Below are 24,452 nucleotides of genomic sequence, written 5' to 3'. Positions count from 1 at the left end.
CAAACACAGCCCAGGAATCCAGGTACTGCCTTCCGTGACCCACAAAAAAACCAGGCTGGCCGCAGACTCCATTGATTACAGAACGCTGACTCTGGGTATAGAGCAGGGTTTGAGAAGAACCTGGAGCCCCAGTTTCCAAAGAGAACAAAGATGCTCTGCAGAAGGTTACTGCCTTGGGGGAAAACCCACTTTCCTGCGTCAGCATCCTCTTAGCCCTGTGGCTCCAGTTCCGGAACTTAACAGCTGGATTAGAATTTAACCTCCTCTCCTGTGTCAGTTACCAAAGAGAACAAAGTCTGCGCGTGCACTGGACCTTGCCTGCCATGTCCCTCCAAACCAGGGAAGATTCAGAGAGCACAGGGATTCGGGGAGCCCCAACCCAGAGCCTGGCAGACAGTGGCACAGTGGGAGGAGACCAAAAGATGGGAGAGGAAGGATCAAGTGGTCTTCCTGAAGAAGACATTTCAGAGGCTGGGACGAGCTGGGACCAGGAGAGTGGTCACGAAGGTTCCAGGGAGAGGGACACTGCTGGAGACTCCAGTTCACAGGAAAGCACGAAGTTGAAGGTCCAAAGTGGCCTGGTTGACATCTTGCCTCCAACATCCTGGTGGCAGGTGGGAGATGAGGGCCTGGGGAAGGGAGTTGTGTGGGAAGGCCGGGGAGCAGGCTGGGAGCTCAAAGGACTCACCAGCGCCCACCAGCCGCCTGCAAGCTGCCTCTTGATGACAAAGCTGAGGGAGGACGATGTGGAAACTCCCCCAGCGCCTGCAGAACCACCCACCAGGGCTCCACTTCTGCTCCTGCCTAAAGGGAGACACGCCCCACTCCAAAGCTTTCTGAAAGGCCCGGGTATTAACCTCGGAGCATCCCGCCGGCAGGACCTCACACGGTCCTGCCCCCATCCTCCCACGGCCTGATTAGCTCCATCTCCTAGAGGCAACTGAGGCTCTCCGAGGCCAAGTGCCTTGCCTTCGGGAAGAAAGCGAGTCACTGGCTAAGCTAAGATGCTTATGACCAGCCTCGGAGGAGGCCTCCCAGACAGAGGGTTTTTCTCCGGTGCTTCGCCAGCCACAGGAAATGGCAAGGCCCTCAGGGAAGTACCCGCGCCGGCCCCAGTAGGCTAACGGCAGGCGCCTTCCCAGGAGAGCCCGGCGGGCAAAGGCGCCTGGTACCCCGGGGCCCCGGGTCCTCCACAGAGGGCGATTCAGAGGCGGCACCTGGTGCCCAGGGCCGCCGAGAACGGGTGGGCGCTTCTGACAGCGAGAACAGCGGCCCATTATGTGGAATTCAATCACATGCGCGCGCAAGCAGCTCGGCTTTCGGTTCTGAGAAGCTCTTAGGAAGCCGCGTCTTTCTCTCCCTGGGTTTCTGAGATGCCCGGGAGCTCCGAGGCTCGGGCTTTCCGCGCGGCCCTCCTGGGAGGGCCAGATTCAAAGCTCCAATTATCCGCGCGAGGCTGGGAACTGCATCATCAGCATCTCGGCTAAGCCGGTCCGAACTGGAGGAGGTGGGGGGGTGGGGTGGCTTTGGGGGAGGGTGGAGTCTGCCGGCCTCAGGGAAGACTAATACCTCGCATCTCTAGCTGTCCACACGGGACGGTCTGGGCAGCTCGGGTGACCTTGGGGAGACCCCTCTACGCGACCTCTCGGAGGAAGGCTGCATGGACTCAGTCCATCCTAGGCGCTCGGGGGCGCTCCTCCGGCCAGAGTCGATGCGCGGGACTCAGGAGGAGAGGCGCCTCCAGGCGCGGGGGACCCAGCCGCGGGCGCACGGCAGCCCTTCGGGGAGGTAGGGAACAACGACGCTGGGGTCTCCCCTGGGGCCGCGGGGCGCTGTCAGCCGGATCCCGCGGGGGGCGGGTCTGCACGCGGGGGCGCCTGCCCTGGGGACGTTTCCCGCCCAGGCAGGGAGCGCTCCCGGCGCCCTGCCACCGCCTGCGGGAACCGAGCGCCGCCACGCGAGGGGGCGGCGCCCCCGTGCCAGCCCCGAGGCTGGGAGCCCGGACTGTCTGGTGCAGGTTGGGGCTCCTTCTGCCCGGCATTGCGCCCCTTCGGCAGAAGGCTGCCTAAGAGCCCAGAATCCGCCTAGAAGCCCCCTGCCCGCCCCAAGATCTAGCTACAGAGACCCCAGCCAGCAACCTTGCCAGTGCGCCCCGTACCCTGGCCTCGTCTCTGGCGCGCAAGACCCGGGAGAACGCCCCCATCTCAGCCCAACTCCCCAGCCCTGCTCACCTGGTACCCGCCTTTCCAGTCTCCCTCCAGTCCCCCCACCCCCACCCCCGCCATCCAGTTATCTCCTGCCGCCGGCCCTTAGCCAAAGCTCCACACACACCCCCAGCCAGACCCTCAGAGGCTGGGTCCAGCTCCCCGCCACGATCCTCATCTCCCGCCCGGTCAAGCCGCAGAGCGCAGGGCAGCCGGCGGCGCCGCCGGGGAACTCACCCGCTCTCCCGAGCCCTTCCCCGGGTGGCTCCCGGCCCTGGCTCGGTCCTTCCGTCCCCGAGCCGCAGCTGCTGGTGCGGCGACAGCAGCCAGCTCTGCACGGCCGCCGGCCTCCGCGCCGCCCCTCGGCTCCTCCCCCGAGGCGGGGCCTGAGTTCGCGGGAAGGGGGTGGGCACGCTCTCGGCTCGACCTGGACGGCACCCGAGCTGCAGGCAAGGGTCTCATATCACCCTCCACCACCACCTTTGAGCAGCTAGAAATTGAAGGCAGATGAGACGCGACCAGGGTTCGGAAAAGAGTTTTCCTTACGGTCTTCCTCCCACCCTCCAACATCACCGCTTTGGAAAGGGGGAAGCCCAGGACGGTATTCTTGCTCCCTTTTGATGGAAGGGCATCACGAAGCCCAGAGAGCCGCAGTAAACCACCCAAGGTCACACAGCGTTAAAACCAGTGCCGGCAGTTCACATCTCCTCCTACCTTGAAGCCTGAATCAGAAGGCTTCCTAGGACGTCAAGGAGCCCAGCCAGGCTTTGCCCTGGGGACAGGTCTGTGGGAGCCGGTCCCCCAAATGCGGGGTGGGAGAATGGGGGGCCGTGGCCGGCGACGTAGAACCGCATCATTTCCTCTCTCTGGGAGGGACCGAGGTGAAGCAGAGGAGGAAGGAAGCGGTTGTACCTCCACTGACGTCTGCCCCTGTTTGGGAGGTGCAGGATCTAGAAAGGGGCTGCCTTCCTGAGATCTAACGCTTAAAATAGAAAGCAAAACACAACCAGTGGCCCCTGTCACCCAGTCCTTCTTCCTGGGCTGAAGGCCCCTGCCCTCAGCACCATCTTTTCTCTACGGGACAATGTATTGAGAAGACCCTTCTCTCCACCCCACCCCCCAGGAAGAGGAGAGAAAGTTAACAAACAAAGGGGAAACAAATCCATCCCCAAACATTCTCTGGAATCCACACTGGCTGAACACTGGCTTTAGAACAATAGAGTTCTCTTTTGCACAAAGGGCCTTGTTTCCTGAGCTTTCCCAGCCTCCAGATTAGAGCCAGAGGCACCCCAGGGCCAGCCAGAGGGGCACAGAGAAGGCTTAGGTTTGAGGAGTTCGGGGATGATAGTTCAGTTCCTAGCAGTCTTGTTCAAAGAACTCCTTTGCTCGGTACTATATAGCAACCTTCTTCGGAGGCTGACACTATAACCTGAGTTTAGTGATTTCCTGTTTGCTAAGAAAAACCCCATAACCTTTGTTGGGGAAGTGAAAACCCCTGGATTGGGTTTATTCTCTGCCCCCAAACTCCTCAGTTTCTCTGAAAGCCAGCTCCCCAATTTGCCCCCTGGCTTCCTCTCAGTTCATTAATAATCCAGTTTTGAATGACACTGTTTCAAAGTAGAGCAATTAGAGAGCAGAACAGGTGGGGAAGACTTAAAGAGATGTTTAAAGTAACCCTAAGGGATTATTGTTCTCTGCAGAATGTTTCCATTGATTTATCCTGAAGAGCTGTAGGCTGAAAGGGCGGGAGTCCATCTCTCTGAGGCTTGCATAGAACTTGAAGCCTGCCTTCCTAAAATGATGCCTTGAGTATGGGCCCCATGCTGTGCTGTTCATTTACACCATTAAAAACATTTTGATGTTGAAGATAAGTATACTCAGAATCCGGTGGAAGACTCATACTTCCTGATTTCAAAACCTACCACAAGGCTACAATAATCAAGATTGCAGTATGGTATAAGGGTAGATGGGGATCAATGGAATAAGACAGACTTCAGCTAAAAACCCTTACTTTTAGGACCAATTGCTTTTCAACGAGTGACAAGACAATTTAAAGAATCATCTTTTCAACTAATGGTGCTCGATGACGGGATTTCCATATGCCAAAAAAAAAAAAATGAGGTTGGACCCCTACCTCACACCATAGACAGAAATTAACTCAAAACAGATAAGGCTGACTCATAAGAGAGAAAACTATGAAACTCAGAGGAAAACATAAACATAAGTCATGACCTTGGATTAAGAAGTGTTTCTTAGCTATGGCACCTAAAGCATAAGCAACAAAGGAAAAAACAGACAAGTTGGACTTCACTAAAATTAAAATGCTTTAGAGGACACCATCAAGAAAGTGAAAATATAACTGTAATGGGCTGAATTGTATTCCCCCCAAATTCACATGCTGAAGTCCTAATCTCAAGGATCTCATACTGTAACTGTATTTGGAGATAAGGTCTTTAAAGAGGTGATTAAGTCAAACTAAGGCCCTTAGGGTGGGGCCCTGATCCAATATAACTAGTGTCCTCAGAAGAAAAAGAGACACCAAGGATACGTGCAGAGGAAAGGCCATGTGGGGGCCCAGGGAGAAGATGGTCATCTACGAGTCCACGAGAAAGGCCTCGGGAGAAAGCAGATCTGCAGACACCTTGATCTTGGACTCCTAGCCTCCAGAACTGTGAGAAAGTAATTTCTGTTCTTTAAGCCACCCAATTTGTGACATTTTGATATGGCAGCCATAGCAAACAAATACAATAACCCACAGAACCCACAGAATGAAAGGAAATATTTCCAAAGCATATATCTGATAAGGGGCTTGTATCTAGAATATATAAAGAACTCTTACAACCCAGTAATAGAAATGCAAATAACAAAAAATGAACGAGGAGAACAGACATTTCTCCAAAGAAGATGTACAAGTGGCCAACAAGCACATGAGAAAATGCTCAATATCATTAGCCATTAGGGAAATGCAATGCAAAACCCCAATGAGGGGACTTCCCTGGTAGTCCAGTGGATAAAGCTCTGTGCTCCCAATGCAGGGGCCGTGGATCAGGAAACTAGATCCTGCATGCCACAATTCAAGATCCCACTCAAGGTTCCACAGGTTGCAACTAAAGACACAGGCACAGCCAAAAAAAAACAAAAAACAAAACAAAACACCCCACAATGAGGGAATTCCCTGGCAATCCAGTGGTTAGGATTTGGTGCTTCTACTGCTGGGCCAGGTTCAATCGCTGTTCAGGGAACTAAGACACCACAAGCTACGAGGCCAAAAACAAATGAAAACACCACAATGAGATACACTTTCAAACTTACTAGGATGGCTATAATCAAAAAGACAGGTAATAACGAACATTGACAAAGATGTGGAGAAATTGGAAATTTTATGCATTGCCGGTGGGAGTGTAAATGGTATAGCTCCTTTGAAAAACAGTCTGGCAGTTCCCTAAAATGTTAAACATAGAGTTGCCAGATGACCCAGCAATCCCACTCCTAGGTATATACCCAAGAGAAGTAAAAACAAATGTCCACACAAGCTTGTACATAAATGTTCACGACAGCGTTATTCATAATAGCCAAGAAGGGGAGATAACCCAAATCTCTATCAAATGATGAATGGATCTGGAAAACAGTGTATCCATACAATGCAATGTAATTTGACAATCGAAAGATATGCAATATGAATACATGCCACAACATGAACCTTGAAAATATGCCGGGTGAAGGAACCAGTCACAAGACCATGTATTGTATGATTCCATTCCTATCAAATGTCTAGAATAGGCAGATCTATAAAGAAATTATAGATTAACAGAAAGTTAAATTATAAATTAACAGAAAGTTAATTCATAGTTGTCTAGAGTTGGGAAGGATATCTGGGGCAAATGGAGAGTAACCAATAATGGGCACTAGTTGTCTTTCTTTTTTTAAATGAAATATGATTGATGTAATAACCAGTTTCTTTTTGGTGTGTTGAAAAATGAACTAAAATTGACTATTTAGTATAGTCATAGTTACATGACTATGACTATACTAAAGCCATTAAATTTTATACTTTAGATCAGGGGGTCCCCAACCTGTGGGATCTAATACCTGATGATCTGAAGTGGAGCTGATATAATAATAATAGAAATAAAGTGCACGGTAAGTGTAATGTGCTTGAATCACCCCAAAACCATCCTCCACAACCTCAGTCCATGGAAAAATTGTCTTCCATGAGACCAATACCTGGTGCCAAAAAGGCTGGGGCCCACAGCTTTAAATGGAAGAGTTATATGGTATGTGAGTTACATCTCAATAAAGTACCCCCCCCCCCAACAAAGTCAAACTGTACTCTGGTCCTTGAAAGCAGCACTGACCGTGTCTAAACCTCTCTCTTCTGCCCCAGGCAAGAAAATCCCTCCTTTTTAACTTTTTTGGCTATGCTGCACAGCTTGTGGGATCTTAGTTCCCCAGCAGTGATCGAACCCACACCCTCAGCAATGAAACTGCAGAATCCAGTAACCACTGGATCAGCAAATTCCCGGGAAGGTCCTCATTTTATTCTGAGGCCATCAATGGTCCGCCCATTAGACATTAGAGTATAGTCTAAGGCCAGTGAACATTCTAATAGACTATGGAAAATGTTTGAGGGCCTGGAAGTAAATGGGTTGGCTCCAACATATAAAATCTGAAATATTGGTGTTTAAAAATATAGAATTAAATATCTACACAACTTTGGGTGAACCAGTCAACTGCAACTCAAGCCAACTCATACATATAAATTATACAGAAGGTAGAATTGGGGTGAATTATACAATTGCTGTGATGTAGGGCAACACCTCAGAAGAAGGAAGGCCTAAAGACTTCTGAGTCTACCAAAAAATGAGCTAATCCAGCCTCAAAGAGATTCACTTCATAAGTTATTTGATCCACTGGTTCTTAACACCAGCCAGTGAGCAGGTGCTAGGCTGGCTATATTCATTCACTCAACAGATACTTAGACCAGGGGAAAAGAGTATAGAGTTCCCTTAAAAAACTAAAAATAGAGTTACCATATGATCCAACAATCCCATTCCTGGGCATATATCCGGAAAAGATAAAAACTCTAATTCGAAAAGATATATGTACCCCAATGTTCATAGCAGCACTGTTTATAATAGCTGAGACATGGAAGAAACCTAAATGTCCATCAACAGATGGATGGATAAAGAAGATGTAGTAATATTATGGAATGGAATGGAATATTATTCAGTCATAAAAAATGCATGACATCACACCATTTGCAGTAACATGGATGGGCCTAGAGATTATCAGACTAAGTGAAGTAAGTAAGTCAAAGACAAATTTCCTATGATATCACTTTTATGTGGAATCTAAAAAATGGTACAATGAACTTATTTTCAAAAGAGAAATTGACTAACAGGCATAAAAAATAAATATATGGTTACCAAAGGGGAAAGAGGCAGGAGGAATTAATTAGGGGTTTGGGATTAAAAGATACACACCACTCTATATAAAAGAGATAAACCAAAAGGACCTACTGTATAGAGCAGGGAACTATATTCAGTATCTCATAATAACCTATAATGGAAAAGAATCTTAAAATGAATATATATACATACATGTATGTTTGCATCTATATATATAACTGAATCACTTTGCATTATACCTGAAACTAACACAATACCATAAATCAACTATACTTCAAGAAAAACAAATACTTAGGGTTTCCCTGGAGGCCCAGTGGTAAAGAATCCACCTGCCGATACGCGAGACACAGGTTTGATCCCTGGTCAGGGAAGATCCCACATGCCAAAAGCCAAGTAAGCCCGTGTGCCACAACCACTGAGCCCATGCTCTCGGGGCCCGGGAGCCACAACTACTGAAGGTTTTGAGCCCATATTCGCAACAAGAGAAGCTGCCACAATGAGAAGCCCATGCATCACAATTAGAGTAACCTCTGCTCGCCACAACTCGAGAAAGCCCACGAAGCAACCATGACTCAGCACAGCCAAAAATAAATAAATAAATAAATAAAAATAACAAAATACTTATTTATTCCAGTGCCTGGCCCAGAATAATCCTGGATAAGTGGCTGATTCTGCTGGTGAAGATGCTGGCCCCAGGCCAGCCCACCCTAGAGAGGGGCACGTGAAGATGACGGTAGGCTCAAGTGAAGATGACCAAGTCGGGGAAAGACCTCTCCACCTAGGAGTGCTGGTGCCGCTGAACTCGCTGGCCAGTCATTTCCTCTTCCAGAGCATCGGTTTCCTGGTCTGCGAAACTCCGATTGTACAATACTTGCTTGTCTTTGTGTGTGTCTTTTTTCCCACGTCCCTGTGCTTTTGAGGGAAGTGACCTTTCTCCGACCTGTTTTGCAAGCGCCCCAAAGCGCACATAAGTGCTTATGAAGAGAACACCAGATGTTTCTGGCCCGCAGGTGAGCGCAGTCCCGTGTCGCTGTGCGTTTAGGGGGGAGGAAGAGCAGGGGAAGCGGGTTTTCATTTTTACATTCCGTTTAGAGAGAACTCTCTTAGCCCAGCCTCTCTCAACCTTGGCAGTACGTTGATACATCACTAAGGAAGCTTTTTTTTTTTTTTTTAAATTTGGATGTGAGAGGTAGACTATAAAGTATGCTGAGCACCAAAGAATTGATGCTTTTGAACTGTGGTGTTGGAGAAGACTTTTGATAGTCCATTGAACTGTAAGGAGATGCAACCAGTCCATCCTAAAGGAAATCAGTCCTGAGTGTTCATTGAAAGGACTGATGTTGAAGCTGAAACTCCAATACTTTGGCCACCTGATGGGAAGAACTGACTCATTTGAAAAGACCCTGATGCTGGGAAAGATTGAGGGCAGGAGGAGAAGGGGACAACGGAGTATGAGATGGTTGGATGGCATCACCGACTCAATGGACATGAGTTTGAGTAAACTCCGGGAGTTGATGATGGACAGGGAGGCCTGGCGTGCTGCAGTCCATGGGGTCTCAAAGAGTCAGACACAACTGAGCAACTGAACTGAACTGAAGTGAACTGAAAGGTAAGTTAGGAATCCACATGGAATCAATTTCTTTTTTTATCATAATGAGCAATTATTTTTTCTTTCATGTCCAAGAATTACGTTTATTCTTTTAATTTAATTTTTATTTTATGTTGGCGTTTTTGAAGCTTCCCAGGTGGTGCTTCCCAGGTAAAGAACCCGCTTGCCAACGCAGGAGTCGAAGAGATGCAGGTTCGATCCCTGGGTCGGGAAGATCCCCTGGAGGAGGGCATAGCAACCCACTCCAGTATTCTTGCCTGGAGAATCCCATGGACAGAGGAGTCTGGCAGGCTGCGGTCCATAGGGTCGCACAGAGTCGGACACAACTGAAGCGACTTAGCAGGCATAGTTGATTTACAATGTTGTGTTAGTTTCAGGTGTAGAGCAAAGTGATTTAGTTATACACATATAATGAAGCTTTGTATTTTATTTTTTACATTAATTTTTATTGGGGTATAGTAGTTTTACAATGTTGTGAACTTTCTACTGTACGGCAAAGTGAACTAGCTATAGGTTGCCTGGAGAATCCCAGGGACGGGGGAGCCTGGTGGGCTGCCGTCTATGGGGTCGCACAGAGTCGGACAGGACTGAAGTGACCTAGCAGCATACACATTTCTCCTCTTCTGTGAATTTCCTTACCATTTAGGTCACACAGAGCCTTCAGTAGAGTTCCCTGTTCTCATTAGTTATCTATTTGATACATAGTATCAATGGAAGCTTTTTTAAAAATGGAGATGCCAGGCTCTCCCCCAGGACATTTGAATCAGATTCTGGAGGTGGGGCTCTTACTTTTAAAGATACACAGACACACAGATCACAAAAACTCCCCAGGGTTGTTGAAAATGCAATGTGCAGTCAGCCTCAGGATCACCCTTTAAGCCTGTGTTTCTCAAATTGCTAGGAGACAGAATCACCCTGGAAAAGAGAGAAAGAGAAGGTTAAAATGCTGCTCCCTAGGCCTGTCCTTTGCACCCCTCTCTCTCTCTTGGGTATAGGATGGGGCCTAGGAATAGGCATCAGACTGATTCTCATGAACGATTTGAGTTGATGCCTCCTGCTGCCTTGATAGCAGCACTCCATTTTCTGTATCCCTTACCTAGACTTAACCAGGGTTTCCCCAATCCCCGGAGTGGAAGAGTCACGTGGGGCACTTATTAAAAATACAGATACCATTTTGCAACTACTGTATAATCATTGAGGAGGCAAGTCATCCCACTTGCTAGAGCCACTGGGTGGAAAGTTGGATAACAGAATATTCACATGATTCCAGAAATCAGACCATTTATTGATTAAAAGGGGGGAAACACACCTTCACAATAGAGAGACCCAGCAGTCTCCCCCTTAACCACGGATCAGACCCAGCATCTCGGAGGGGAGATGACCTGACATCGCCTGACCCCTTGTGATGCAATAAGATGTACTCGCATCTTCTATGTCATTTTCTTGCCAAAAATACTTAACCTGATTTTAATCATGAGGAAAATTTAGACAAATCAAGAATGTGGGGCATTCCACAAGCCTGGACTCTCTTTTAAAAAGCTAATATTTTTAAGGTGGGAAATTCTTCTAGATTAAAAGAGATGAGACGGACATAACCAAAAATAGATACACAGCGTGTGGACCTTGATTGGATCCTGGATTGAACAAGTAAATAGTTATAAAAGGAATTATTCTGTAGACCATTGAGAACTGAACGACTGTTTGCAGATTTGATAGCATTACTGAATTAATGTTATTATTCTGAAATGTGATAATGGTATTGTGATGACAGAGGAAGGGGTCCTTATCTTATTTTTAGGGGATGCCCGCTGAGGCAAGGACGAAGGACGGAGAAAGAAAAGCCTAAATGGGTCAAGATGTTAACAATCAGTGAATCTAGGTGAAGGGTATTCAAAGGGCACTTCTCTTTCAATTTCTTTGCAGGTTGGGTATCTTTCAAAATAAAAAAAAAATTCAGAGAGTGGGAAGGAATGCAGAGTCCTGAGAACCTACCCCCTGGAGATTCTGGTTTAGTAGATCATTGAAGCCTGGGATCTGCTTTTCTTTTTTTTTTTTTTTTCATTAAAAAATTCTTTTTTAATTTTTTTGGCCGTGGGGCATATGGGACCTTCATTCCACCACTAGCACACCCTGCATTGGAAGAGCAGAATCTTAACCACTAGGGAAGTCCATGGGATCTGTAATTTTTAAAGAGGGCCCTGGGGTAAAGTTGAGGTTTGGTGGTTGGGGGGGAGCGATTTTATCTGGCCCAAGGCTTCACCATCCGGAGAGGTCACCGCAACAACCTCTGCCTCTAACTGCCTTTGGGTTCCTCCAAAGCCCTACTGGGTGCTACCATCTCAGCACACCCCGTTCCCTCTGCCTGGCCTGCTGCTGCCTCTTTCTCTGTTTAACCTGCATCTTTTTTTTAGATCTCAGCCCAGATACCGTTTTCTCAGAGGAGGCTTCATAGACACCCCTCAGTCAAACCCCCTGGTTTTGGCTCTCATGGGCTCAGGAACCACAGTTGGGTTAGTTGTTCATGTGGTTGTGACTGTTGGATTCATGCCTGCGTCTCCCATCTGACAGTGTCATGGACTGAACTGTGTCCCCACCTCACCCCTAAATCCACACGATGCGGTACTTCAGAACATGACCATATTTGGAGATGGGGCCCTTAAAGAGAAGACGATGGGGAAAGGAGGTCCTCGAACTGGGCTCTCATCCAGTATGATTGGTGTCCTTATGAGACGAGGAGGGACTTGCTTGGTGGTCCAGTAGCTAAAACTATGTCCTCCCAATTCAGGGGGCCCAGATTGGATCCCTGGCCGGGGAAGTAGATCCCTCACGCTACAACTAAGACTCACCCTAGCCGAGTAAATAAATATTTAAAAAAAAAAAAGAAGAGGAAGAGTGATTCAGGAGTTCCCTGATGGCCTAGTGGTTAGGATTCCAGGCTTTCACTGCCAGGGCCCAGGGTCAGACCCTGGTCAGGGAACTGAGATCTTGCAAGCCAGGTGGCACAGCCGAAAAAAAAACAAAAGAGAGAGAGATCAGACACAGAGAACAGACCACGTGAAGACAGTGGAAGAAGACAGTCATCTTCAAGCCAAGAAAAAAGGCCTTAGAAGAAACCAACTCTGCTGATGCCTTGATCTCAGACTTCTAAACTGCAGAATTGTAAAAAAAGAAGTTTCTGTTGTTCAAGCTCCCAGTGTGTGGTCTTCTGTTAGGGTGGCCCTAACAAGCTAACATATAGATGGTGAGCATTCTGGTCAGATGAAAGTCTGAGTCGCTCAGTCGTGTCCGGCTCTCTATGACCCCGTGGACTGTGGCCCACCAGGCTCCCCTGTCCGTGGAATTCTCCTGGAGGAGGAAATGGCAACCCACTCCAGTATTCTTGCCTGGAGAATTCCATGGACGGAGGAGCCTGGTGGGTTATAGTCCATGGGGTCGAAAGAGGTGGACACAAGTGAGCGACAAACACCTCTGGCCAGGAACCGTGTCTGTTTTGTTTACGGCCGAATTTCCGGGACCTAATAAAGCTGGGCACGTAGGCGGGGACACAGAAAGGACTTGTTGCGTGAATGATGTCACCTTTTACCAGACTTTTGAGGGAAAACACAATACAGGTCCTGGCCTACACTAGGGCTTCAGTAAACAGCGCTTGAAAATGCAGCAAGATAATACTTGGGGGGTTATAAACCGAAGTTTAGACTGTCTTCCTTCAATTGTTGTTTTGTAACTCTCTGCCTCTGGGAAAGGACAGACACCACCCAGAGGGGACAAAGTGGCTCCTCCATCCTCAACTGCAAATAGAGTCTGTAACAGTCACAACCCAGGGAGTCACTGGAGAGCCAGAGCACTTTTCACATATTGCTGCCTCAGACAAGAGAGGAGAGCTCTTTTGGAGTTCTAGAAATCTAGGCTTGGAAGATGAAGAGACAAAGCCTGAGGAAGAAGGCAAGATGTTTCTCCCCAAATGACAGATCGGTTGAAGAGATGCTCACCTTCGGAATGAATCAGTTCAGTTCAGTTCAGTCGCTCAGTCGTGTCCGACTCTTTGCGACCCCGTGAATCACAGCACACCAGGCGGAATGATTAGGGAAGTAGAAAGAAAATATCCAGGAAAGAAAAGCTGACAGCTGTCAGAAATGGCCACAAAAAGGGTCTTTCCATCCTGAGGCAGCCCAGGATGATAAAACATGAATCCTAAGGAAAATCAACTCTGAATATTCATTGGAAGGACTGCTGCTGAAACTGAAGCTCCAATACTTTAGCCAGCTGATGCGAAGCGCCTACTCATTGGAAAAGACCCTGATGCTGGGAAAGATTGAAAGCTAAAGGAGTGGCAGAGGCTGAAATGTTTAGATAGTAATCACCAACTCAATGGATAAGAATTCGAGCAAACTTTGGGAGATACTGAGAGATGGGAGCCTGGCGTGCTGCAGCCCATGGAGTCGCCAAGAATCAGACACGACTTAGCGACTGAACAGCAAGAAGAAGGACTGTGAAACAAGAACTTCTTAGGGTTAGGGGACCAAACACTAGGACCACCGCTTTGGAGAGGAATCTAGCATTGTTTGGGAAAGATGGCCCAGCAACTCCACATTTAGGAGCACTTGGCCTGGAGAAAGCCTCACACCTGTGTAGGAACAGGCATTTCTTTGCGGCTTTGAAATCTCAAAAGATTGGCAGCACTCTAAATGCCGGCTCATAAGGGAGTGGACATAATGAATTAAGGGGTATTTTAAGATGATGAAATTCTAAACAAAAAATGAACTGAAATAAAGCCACCTGTATCAACATAGAGAAATCTGGAAAACAAAATGCAATTTGGGATGGGCGGGGGTGGGGGGAAGCAAGTTGCAAATGGATAGTTTTAGTGTGATACTTTTATATATTCAAAAGGAAATAGCATCCAATATGAAATATACACAGGCGGTAGAATGGCTGCTACAGATTCATTCTCCATCCTTCACTCTGCTCTGCCTCACCGGGGATTAAACTGTAGGGATTCCCGTGTCTTCTGGCTTCTTCTAGATTTTGGTCAAAGGGAGGCACCAGCAGATCAATGGGCAGAAGAAATGAGACCATCTGAATTGTCTGTGTCCCTCTCCTGAAGGCCATGGCTCATGGTGGTAGCCCACTCTAAGTTTTGATAATTGCTCACTTTCCTTGCCTCAGTTTTCCCATTCACAAAATGGGCACAATGGGACTTCCTTGATAGTCCAGTGGTTAAGAATTCGCCTTCCAATGCAGGTGTGGGTTTGATCCATGGGTTTGATCCCTAGTCAGGGAGCTAAGATCCTATAGGTATTATGGCCAAAAAACCAAAACCTAAAACAGAAACAATATTGTAACAAATTCAATAAAGATGTTAAAAATGGTCCACATAAAAAAAATCTTTAAAATAAATCAGGCATGATAAAAATACCTAATTCCTAGCGTCATTGTGTGGACGTGGTTGAGGGTAGGCTCTTGGCACAATGCCTGGTAGGTTATAAACACTCAGCAAAAGTTAGCTTGGGTTATTATTAACCACACCCTTTCTCCAATCCTTCAAGGAAGTACTTCCCTCTTGTTTTTCCCCCCGCTTTTTTTAAACATACAAATCTCATGACTTCCTTTAATATGACTTGAAATTTCAAAATACAGGTCTACAAGAAATCTGTCATCCAAAACCAAGGGAGCCAAATGTGCTTTAGAATTCAGAACTTTGGGGTTTTATAAATGTCATGTGGGGCTTCCCTGGTGGCTCAGTTGTAAAGAACTCATCTGCCAATGCAGGAGATGTGGGTTCAGTCCCTGGGTTGGGAAGATCCTCTGGAGAAGGAAATGGCAGCCCACTCCAGCATTCTTGCCTGGGAAAACCCATGGACAGAGGAGCCTGGTAGGCTGTAGTCCATGGGATCGCAAAACAGCCGTACACAACGACTAAACAACAACAAAGTGTAATGTGGTACATAAACTTTATATCAGTGATTCACACACTTGAACGTGAATCAGAATCAACAGGAGGATTTGGGTAAAGCACAGAAGTCTGGGGCCCATCCCAGAGGTTTTGCTTCAATAGGTCCAGGGTGGAGCCTAAGAATTCCCATGTTTTACAAGTTTCCAAGTGATGCTGCTGCTGCTGGCCTGGGGACCACACTTGGAGAACTAATGCAGTCTATTATATAGCATCCTTAGGGCAGCACCCCATAAATTAATATTTCTGCTGTGAAATGTTAATGAAAGACATAACTGCCTTATGTCAGCTCAGATTAGGTTAAGCTCCCCATTGAGCTTTATTAATCTGATGAAAAATCTTTCAGTTTTCAGAGAATTCTGGATTTTGGAAGAGAAATGTAAGAGATTGTGGAGTTTGAAATCTCATGACCAAAGGTGAAAGCATACAAAAAACAGTAACGTTAGATTACACTTTTTTTTTTTTTCCCAAACTACACTTGACCTATCAGGGACTTGACCATCCCGGAATGTGAAATGTTTGTGGGATGAAGGAATGAATGAATGAAAATGTCTTTCTTTAAAAGGGAAAACAGTGCGTTTTTTTCTATTGTCCACCAGGTGGCAGCAATAGCTCTCTATCAAAGTTGGGGGCGGAGGTGCACGGGATGGAGGGAGAATGGTGCTCTTTGCTTTTATATGAGAAAGTCGGTCTGGTGGGCACTGTTCTGGAAGAGTCTTTGGGAATTGCTGTTGCTGTGTAACAAACTAACTCCAAATTTAGTGGAGTAACAAACCATTTTATCATGCATGAATTCTGTGCCAAACTCCAAATTAGGAAAGGGCATGGCAGGGACAGCCCACCTTCCATGTGTCTGGGGCATCAGCTGAAAAGACTCAACAGGTGGGAGCTGGAATCATCTGGAGGAGTCTTCACTTACGTGTCTGATGACTGGTGCTGGCTGTCAGCGAGGACCTCAGCTAGATGGTCGGCAGGAGCTACAACACAGGATCTCTTGATGTGGTCCCTCCATGTGGGCCAGCTTGGGCTTCCTCACAGGATGGCAGCTGGATTTGCTGTGAATGTCTGCACCCAGCTTCAAGGGGAGAGGACAGAGCCCTCCAGTGGATGGAAGGAACGTCAGGGTCGCTGTATTAGTTTGCTAAGACACTGCAAAACACTGCAGACTGAGTTGCTTAAACGATAGAAATTGATTTCTCACTGTTCAGGAGGCTAAGAGTCCAGAAAAGGTGGCAGCAGGTTTGTTTTCCCCTGAGGCTTCTCTCCTTGACTTTCTGCCCTCTTGCCGTGTCTTCGTGTCCTTCTTTCCCGTGTGCCCACACACCCTGTATCTCTGTGTCCAAATTTCCTCTTCTTGGGCCTTCCCTGGTGTTCCAGTGGCCAAGACTCCGTGCCGGGGGGTCCCGGGTTTGATCTCCAGTTGGTGAACTGGATTCCAATGTTGAAACAAAGGTCAAGGATCCCACAGGCCACAACTAAGACCCACCACCAAATAAATATTTTTTTTTTAATGTTTTCCTCTTCTTATAAACACAGCAATCAGATGGGTTAAGGGCTGTAATCCTTAATGGCCTCATTTTAACTTAATCACCTCTTTAACGACCCAGTCTCCAATACAGCCCTGTGCTGAGGTCTTGGGGTTGGGACTTGAACAAGTGGATTTGGGAGACCCTTAACAGCCCTTAAGAGCCACATTGTCGAAAGAGCAGGTGGGGTGGGAAGTGTTCTCCGGCCCTCTCGGGGAAATGCAGTCTGCCCTGGCACCCCCTCCTCCGGTCACCCCACACACTTCCATGGCACCCGAGTTTATTTAGCACATCCTACTCATTCTATTCCTATGCCTTCCAATACACTGTGTTCTCTGCCTGAGACGCCCTCACCTGCTTTTCTCTAATGGACCGCTCTTATTCATCCGTCCAGAGCATCCTTGACCCTGTCTGCAGTTGACCAGCGTTATCTTTACCACCAGCCTTACCACATTAGCCACAACCAATGCCATTTATAGACTGCTCCTCTGTGCCAGCCTAAGCTCCACTGATTTTTTCTTTTTTTTTTTTTTGGAAAGGAAATTTTTTTTAAGTGAACCATTTTTAAAGTCTTTATTGAATTTGTTACAATATTTCTTCTGTTTATGGTTTGTTTGTTTGGCCGTGAGGCATGTGTGATGCTAGCTCCTCAACCAGGGATCAAACCCTCACACCCTGCATTGGAAGGCGAAGGCTTAACCACTGATTCGTCAGGGAAGTCTCTACTGATCTTATTTAATGCTTACAACCATCCATGAGGTTGGTTTTACAAATGAAGAAATTAACAGAGTGGAGAACGAGCCACAGAACGAGCAAGTGGCAGAGTCAAGACCTGAACCCAGGTCTTGCCTGCTCCAGAGCCCGTGTCTGTCTGCTCTTATTGGGCTTTTGACACCTCCTCTGTGCTGCTCCCATTCCTGGTTCATCCCTCTTATCAAAGCATCATTCCTCTGCAACAGTTCACACCGCACCGGCTCTGGTCCCATCTGCTGGCCTCACCTGCATGGGCTGCTCATATGCCTGGGCTTCTCCAGGGAAGCTCTCACCTGAGCTTAAGAGCAGGCTGAAGGCATGTTACATTGTACGTTACATGGTAACACCATGGCATTGAAGGTCCCCGATGAAGCACACACCTCCTGATATCCATGCCTTTGTGCAGGCCCTCCCGCATCAGGGTTGTCTGTGAGACTGGCTGTGGTCAGCAGGACCTCAGCAAATGCGATGCAAACAGGAGCTTGAGAGGCGCTTGTGTGCGGAGCCTGGCTCTCCTGGAACCACCGCCACCTTGTGGACAAAGTCCAGATAGACTTGAGGATAAGAGACCTAGCCCAGCCGGTGGCCTGACCACCTCTCCTCCTGGTCTGGGAATTCCAGCTGAGATGGATATGTCCCTTGGTCTTAAGTCAGCGGGCATGCTTTGTTTTGTCTTGTTTTTATTTTATTTTTTATTTTTGGCTGTCTTGGGTCTTCATTGCTGAGCATGTGGGCTTTCTCTATTTGCAGAGTGGGAGCTACTCTCTACTTGCAGTGCGCAGGCTTCTCACCGAGGTGGCTTCTCTTGCTGCCGAGCATGGGCTCTAGCGCGTGGGCTCAGTAGTTGCGGCACACAGGCTTGGTTGCCCTGAGGCATGTGGGATCCTCCCGGACCAGGGATCGAACCCACGTCCCCTGCACTGGCAGGTGGGCTCTTAACCACTGGACCGCCAGGGAAGTCCTCTCTTGCTTTCACAAGCCTATATTTTTAATCTCATATTTGATTTGGCTTCTTCACTGGCTTCTCAATCTCACAGATCACCTTCCTTTGCTCAAATTCACACCACTTGTGAGTGGAGGATCCAGAATTCCAGCCCAGGTCTCTCTATCTGGAAAGCTATAATAATAATGATAACAACAGGGATTTCCCTGGTGGTCCAGTAGTTAAGATTTTGCCTTCCAATGTAAGGGGTGCTGGTTTGACCCCTGGTTGGGGAGCAAAGATCCCACATGCCACAAGTCCAAAAAACCAAAATATAAAGCAACAGCAATACTGGAACAAATTCAGTCAAGACTTTAAAAAATGGTGTACATCAAAAAATCTTTAAAAAATAATAACAATATCATTAAATACTCTTATGTATTATTATCAAATAATTATTATTTTATTTTCTTGCCCTAATCCTGTACTATATATATAAGACATTATAGCTTTTAACTTTATTTTTATGCATTTTATAGCTTTATCATCATATTCTTTTTTATGTTTTTCATTATCACAAACTATTCTTTAATTTCTTGGTTTTCCTCTTATGTTAGAATGGCCATGATGTTGCCTCTCTTCAGTCCAGTTTTCTGCTGTATTATATCAATAGAGTATTTTGTATGTTTTCTTTTTTCTCTAGTTCTTTCATGCTAGATCTAACTTATGGTTGGTCTGTGTATGTCTGTAAAAGGTATAAGCCAGGATCCTCGAGGCCCACCCTTAAAACCCTGCTGTTGTCATGGAAACATGGTCCAGCCTACCCCACCCCCAACTGTTACAACTTGACTGTTTTTTCAAACACCATGAAGGGAAATACAGCATTCCCAGAAACACTACTTAAAACCCTCTTTTCTGCCCCGTCCACTTACTTCACATGCCCGGAGTCTTTGTCCTCTGCCCAGCTCTTCTCTCTGTCTCCTCTGACCCTCTCACTTCCTCTTTTTCTTCCTAGGTCTTCCACTATCTTCCAGCCTCTGCAGATCTGTCTCTCTCTCCCCATCTCCTGGATTCTGCATCACAAGACTTACTTAATCACTTGTCAACCACACGAGACCACACATGTCTGTGATTTTACACGTTAAAAAGTCCAACAGATTCTCCATTCAGGTCATTTAGAACTAATCAGAGAATTCTTCAAGGTTATTCGATACAACATCAATAAACAAACACCAGTGATAAAAATCAACTATGTTCCTACACACCAGCAACAACCAATTAGAAAATGTCCTTCTTCAAAAGATGCCATTCACAATAGCAATAAAAGCTTCAAGGTGTCTAGGAATAAGCCTGCATGATACATTTATGGGGAAAATTAGAAAACTGTAATATGAGACATTAAAGAAGATATAAACGTTCCATGATTTAATGAAAGGAAAAACACACACCCAAAATAAAGAACATATACAAAATCCACATGCAGAAGAGATACACCCCATTATCAAATTAGACAAAAGCTGTGAATGGGGAATGTTCAAAAGAAATATAAATGACCAGAAATCAAAGAAGTATTCACTAAAACCACAATGTGATATAATTTACGGATTATTAGAAAAAAATTTTAAAGTTGTAAACATGCAGGATGGCCAAAGTGTGAAAAAAACAGGTGGATACCTTTAGGGAGAGTATAAACTGATTTTGTTTTCAGACAGTGACTTGACAATACCTGTCAGCATTTAAAACCTCCTTCGGTGCAGTAATTCACTTGCAGTAGTGTATCCCTCCCGAATATACGTGTGCAAGGATGTTTATTGCAGCACTCTTTGTAATAGAATAATCTTGGAAACATATTTACTCAAATGCCATTCAAAATGGAATCATTAAATAAATTATGGTATGAAACATAATGGACAAATGTTTAAATATTTAAAGGAATCAGTTGCTTCACTAAGCATGGAAATACATGAATACAACTTTCAAAGTCTATTAGGTGATATAAAGACCTGAATAAAGGAAAAAGGCACATTCCTATTTTTGGCTAGAAGAATCAATAAAGAAAAGATAGCATCTTTCATCTTTCAATCTGTAATTTTAATGGGATGCAAGTACATATTCCAACAGGATTGTTTTGGAACTTAACAAACTGGCTCCAAAGATGATGCTGGAAAATCAAGAAGAGCCCTGAAAAAAGAGAGAGAAGTTGGAAGAGATAAATTCTGTTACATCTCAAAGTAGATGATAAAGTGACAGTAACAGTTCATTATGGATTCAAGAATAGACAGAAAGATGAATGGAGCAGATGAGTGAGTCTGGAAGTAGACACAAAAAGTAAGGTTATTTAACAAACAATAAAGGTGGCATTTAAATCAGTGGAGAAAAGATGGATTACTCAATATTGTTAGTACACCAGGCTAGACATCTGAAAGAAATTCCACTGGAGCCCTACCACAAGCCTTCGCGAAGATGAATTCCAAAAGGAGAAATAAATAAATCATGGTACATGCACGCAACAAAATATTACACAGCAATGAGAATAAACGAACTGTGGCCACAGGCAACATGGAAGCGTGTTAGAGGCGATGTTTAGAGATGCATGATTAGGTGGCCAAACTATACAGGAGCATGGGAAGAGATACTGTGGAAACTGGTATAGTGGTTTCCTACAAGGGGAAAGGAGATTTTGATCAAGAAAGATCATACTGGAGGCTTCTGACTGGGAAGGAGGGCAGCAAGGTTTTGTTTGTCAACTATTAAGACTGCACGCGTGTTCATTTTACAAGTTGTTAGGTTGCTCATTTATATTCTTAGCCATTATGTAGGGGTTTTCTTTTACATAAAAAGCTTTGCAATAATTAAATACATGGGAAGAAAATGTCGGGCTTGGTTTTGTTGTTGTTGTTTTTCATTTTCGCAGCATGAGTAAGGCTTTTCTAAAGATGACATGAAACCCAAAAGCAATTTTAAAAGATTGCTTGATTTGAGCCCAAAACAAATTCTGCATGGAAAAACACCTCCACCCAGTCATATGACAAACACCCATTACTGGGAAATGTTTGCAATTATATCACATTTCTTAGAATAAAAGAGCAAAGGATTGAAGGATGGTTTTTCAGAATCTTATGAATGCATAATTCATTAAACATAATACAAAACTAAAGAAAGGAAAAAAAGAGTATGGCAGCTGTTTTTATGTTGATGGGGGCTGATCTCCAAGGTATATTGCTATACTGTGTATAGTACACGCTACTATTTGTATAAAAAGTGTGTATGTGATGTGGATATCCTGGTTGCGTTCACTTGGTGTTCTTTACCATATTTGTGGCAGATATGCACACATATACCTCTTTTTTTTTTTTTTGCAAATACACTTTTAAAAGATGAAAAAGACTCCACACGTAGTGATATTGAATGATGTCTACGACATACCACTACATGAGCAACAAAACAAGGCTAGACAAGAGTAGCGCTACTTCTGTTTCTTTTCATGGAAAACTGCAAACACGTACAAACAGTAGAGAGAGAAGTATAGTGCACCCTTATGTACCTCTCTCCCAGATTCATGATAAAAAACACATGGCGACTTTTGTTTCTTCTGTACCTCCCTCCCACTCCCCTCCACACCACATGATTATTTTGGAGCAAATCCCAGACATACCACTCCGTTTGCAGACACCTTGGGCTGTACCTCTCTATAAGCCCTTTTCTCTCTGCCTCTCTCTCTCTCTCTCTCTCTCTCTCTCTCTCTCCATACCACAATCATATCCAAAAATTAAAAGCTATTAATAATCATACAGTCAAACATCCAAACGCTGTTCAACCTTCCCAGATTTTTTCAGGAGTCGATCTTCTTTACCAGTTGATTTATTCGCATCAGAGTCCACGAGTCTACATTTCGTATCTGTGTTACAGTTCAAATGTCTTTTAATTTACAGGGCACCTTCTTTTTATACCCTTTGCAATTTATGTAAGGGGGAAAAGGTTATTTAACTTATAGATTCTCCCACCAGTCCCTTTCCCCCTCTCTTTGCAAGTTATTTGATGGAAGAACAAAAAAAGGTCGGGGTGGTGGCAGGAGGTGTTGTTTGTCCTGGAGATTTGTCAGTGTTCTGGATTTTGCTGATGGCAACCTCACGGTGTTATCATGTTTGTGTTGGACTGCCGTCACTTGCCCCACTCAGGTCTTCCTTCCACTCTTCTCCACCCTGCCCTTTGCCCCAGGAGGCTCTCTTGTATCAGCCAGGCTCTCTTGCCCTCTGGCTTCAGCTGGACTTGGCTAATAGCGAGCCCTGGTAGGATTGGGAGGGGACCAGAACAATGAGTTCAGGGTGTTTATTTCCTCAGCTCCCTCTGCAAGAAGACCATGTTGAGTTGGCTATGCTTTTTCACTAAAGGTGATTGTTCCTCTCAAGACAGCTGCTCTACACAACTGCCCCCTTCCAGTTTCTGGTAATTTCTCCCTCTTACTGGCAAAGGCTTCTTTGCTCCTCATCCTAGGATCCTTCACATTCTACCGTCACCTTTATTTAAAAAAACAACAGCAAAAAAAACCCTCTTCTCATTTTTCTAACCTGAGTGCGTCATCCGTGTCCTCTTGGGACCCTAGTTAATACAAGGTTTCTCTGTACCCACCCCCCTCCACCCCCAGTATTTCCAACAAACTGGCAGTTAAATCTGAAGCTTGATCAGATTCAAGCTAAACATTTTTGTAAGAATACTTCATGGATGTTATTAAACACATGACATTGTATCACCTCAGAAGGCATGGTAACATCCATCCATTACAAAGGTCTCCATCAACTTTTCACCAAATGGTTTTTAGCTGTCATTGGATCACTGTCTCTTACCATTATCAGGAGTAAGAAAATAATGCTATTCTATCATTCTTTCTTCATGCACTCGCTGGAAATCCTCTACAAAGGAAAACCCCCTTACCATCTACTTGGTAACCATGGGGTCTAATTATACAAGAAAGGCAGGACCACGCCTGCTTATTTCCCTTCTCTGTTTTTATTGATTTTCAGATGGCGAACTGGATCTTTCTAACATAATCAATGATGAATTCATGGATTTCAATATTTAATGTTTTAATTCTTCATCTTTGTTCTTTCTGATGCTCAAATTGCCCCCATTTTTTGGCCAGTGGGTGGGAGTCGCTGAGTTCTTTTGATGTGATCCCAGGAGTCTTTGATCATTTCTTTGGTTTCTGATACAATAAGATATTCCAGGCTCATCTATTTCCTGCCCCTGAACTGGAATCACCCTTTCCTCCAAAGAACTCTAGTTCCTTTTAATGAGAACTGGTATTTGAGACTGGAGCTTCCCTGGCGGCTCAGATGGTAAAGTGACTGCCTGCAATGTGGGAGACCTGGGTTTGATCCCTGGATCAGGAAGACCCCTCGAGAAGGAAATGGCAACCACTCCAGTACTCTTGCCTGGAAAATTCCATGGATGGAGGAGGCTGGTAGACTACAGTCCATGGGATCTCAAAGAGTCGGACATGACTGAACAACTTCACTGGTATTTGAGAAGCCACACAAGGGATGTTCCTTGGTACTGTGTTGTTTGTTATTTCTAGACCATACTTCAGCTAAGAAATTAATACTTTTAGAGAGAAAATTCATCATGTTCTCTTACTGATATTTATGATTCAAATTTAAGATTATAGGACTTTAATTTTTAATTTTATATTTTATGCCTTGTAATGTATGTTGAAAATCTTAGTTCCTAACAACATTAACATAATCATTTACATATATATTGATACATAAACATTTATATCTTCATAATAACTATACCAATGCTATTACCAGCAACATAATTACTGGAAACAGTAAGATTCCTTTGCTGTTCTTTTTTGTCCTCAGAATATATCCCACTAAAGATGTACATTCAACTACTGGGTTTTTTCTCACCACTGTGAAAAAAAGGTCACTTAAAGTCACCTAATTAAAGATTTAAAATAGGACCTCTCTGTGTGAGTAAGCTACCAACTTGATATAATTAGCTTCATTTATTTCACTTTGCTTTTGATTTTTAAAGACTGTGCTTTTATTTCTATTGAAATTGGTTTCTTTCATAAC

The 24,452-nt window shown here is 45.2% G+C and overlaps 1 protein-coding gene and 1 long non-coding RNA gene across 3 annotated transcripts in view; one reads left to right on the top strand and one right to left on the bottom strand.

Annotated features, from left to right (window-relative positions):
- Positions 1 to 2,935, bottom strand: part of PPP1R16B (protein phosphatase 1 regulatory subunit 16B) — a 107,348-nt gene extending 104,413 nt beyond the window's left edge. Inside the window, exon 1 of one of the 2 annotated variants that reach the window (XM_065921994.1) lies at positions 2,919 to 2,935. The gene's annotated coding sequence lies outside the window, so the exon portion shown is untranslated. Of the gene's footprint in view, positions 1 to 2,441; positions 2,572 to 2,918 lie in introns of those variants that run through there. The other variant, XM_065921993.1, reaches the window with a different exon arrangement.
- LOC136159594 (uncharacterized) lies at positions 1,609 to 24,452 on the top strand. The gene is made up of 3 exons (XR_010661483.1): positions 1,609 to 1,788; positions 8,247 to 9,221; positions 9,350 to 24,452. It is a non-coding gene; the product is annotated as an uncharacterized lncRNA (long non-coding RNA).

Source organism: Muntiacus reevesi, chromosome 2 (genome assembly GCF_963930625.1).
Source record: "Muntiacus reevesi chromosome 2, mMunRee1.1, whole genome shotgun sequence".
NCBI lineage: Eukaryota > Metazoa > Chordata > Mammalia > Artiodactyla > Cervidae > Muntiacus > Muntiacus reevesi.
The sequence above is the reverse complement of the archived record's forward strand: the minus strand, read 5'-3'. Positions and strand labels throughout refer to the sequence as shown.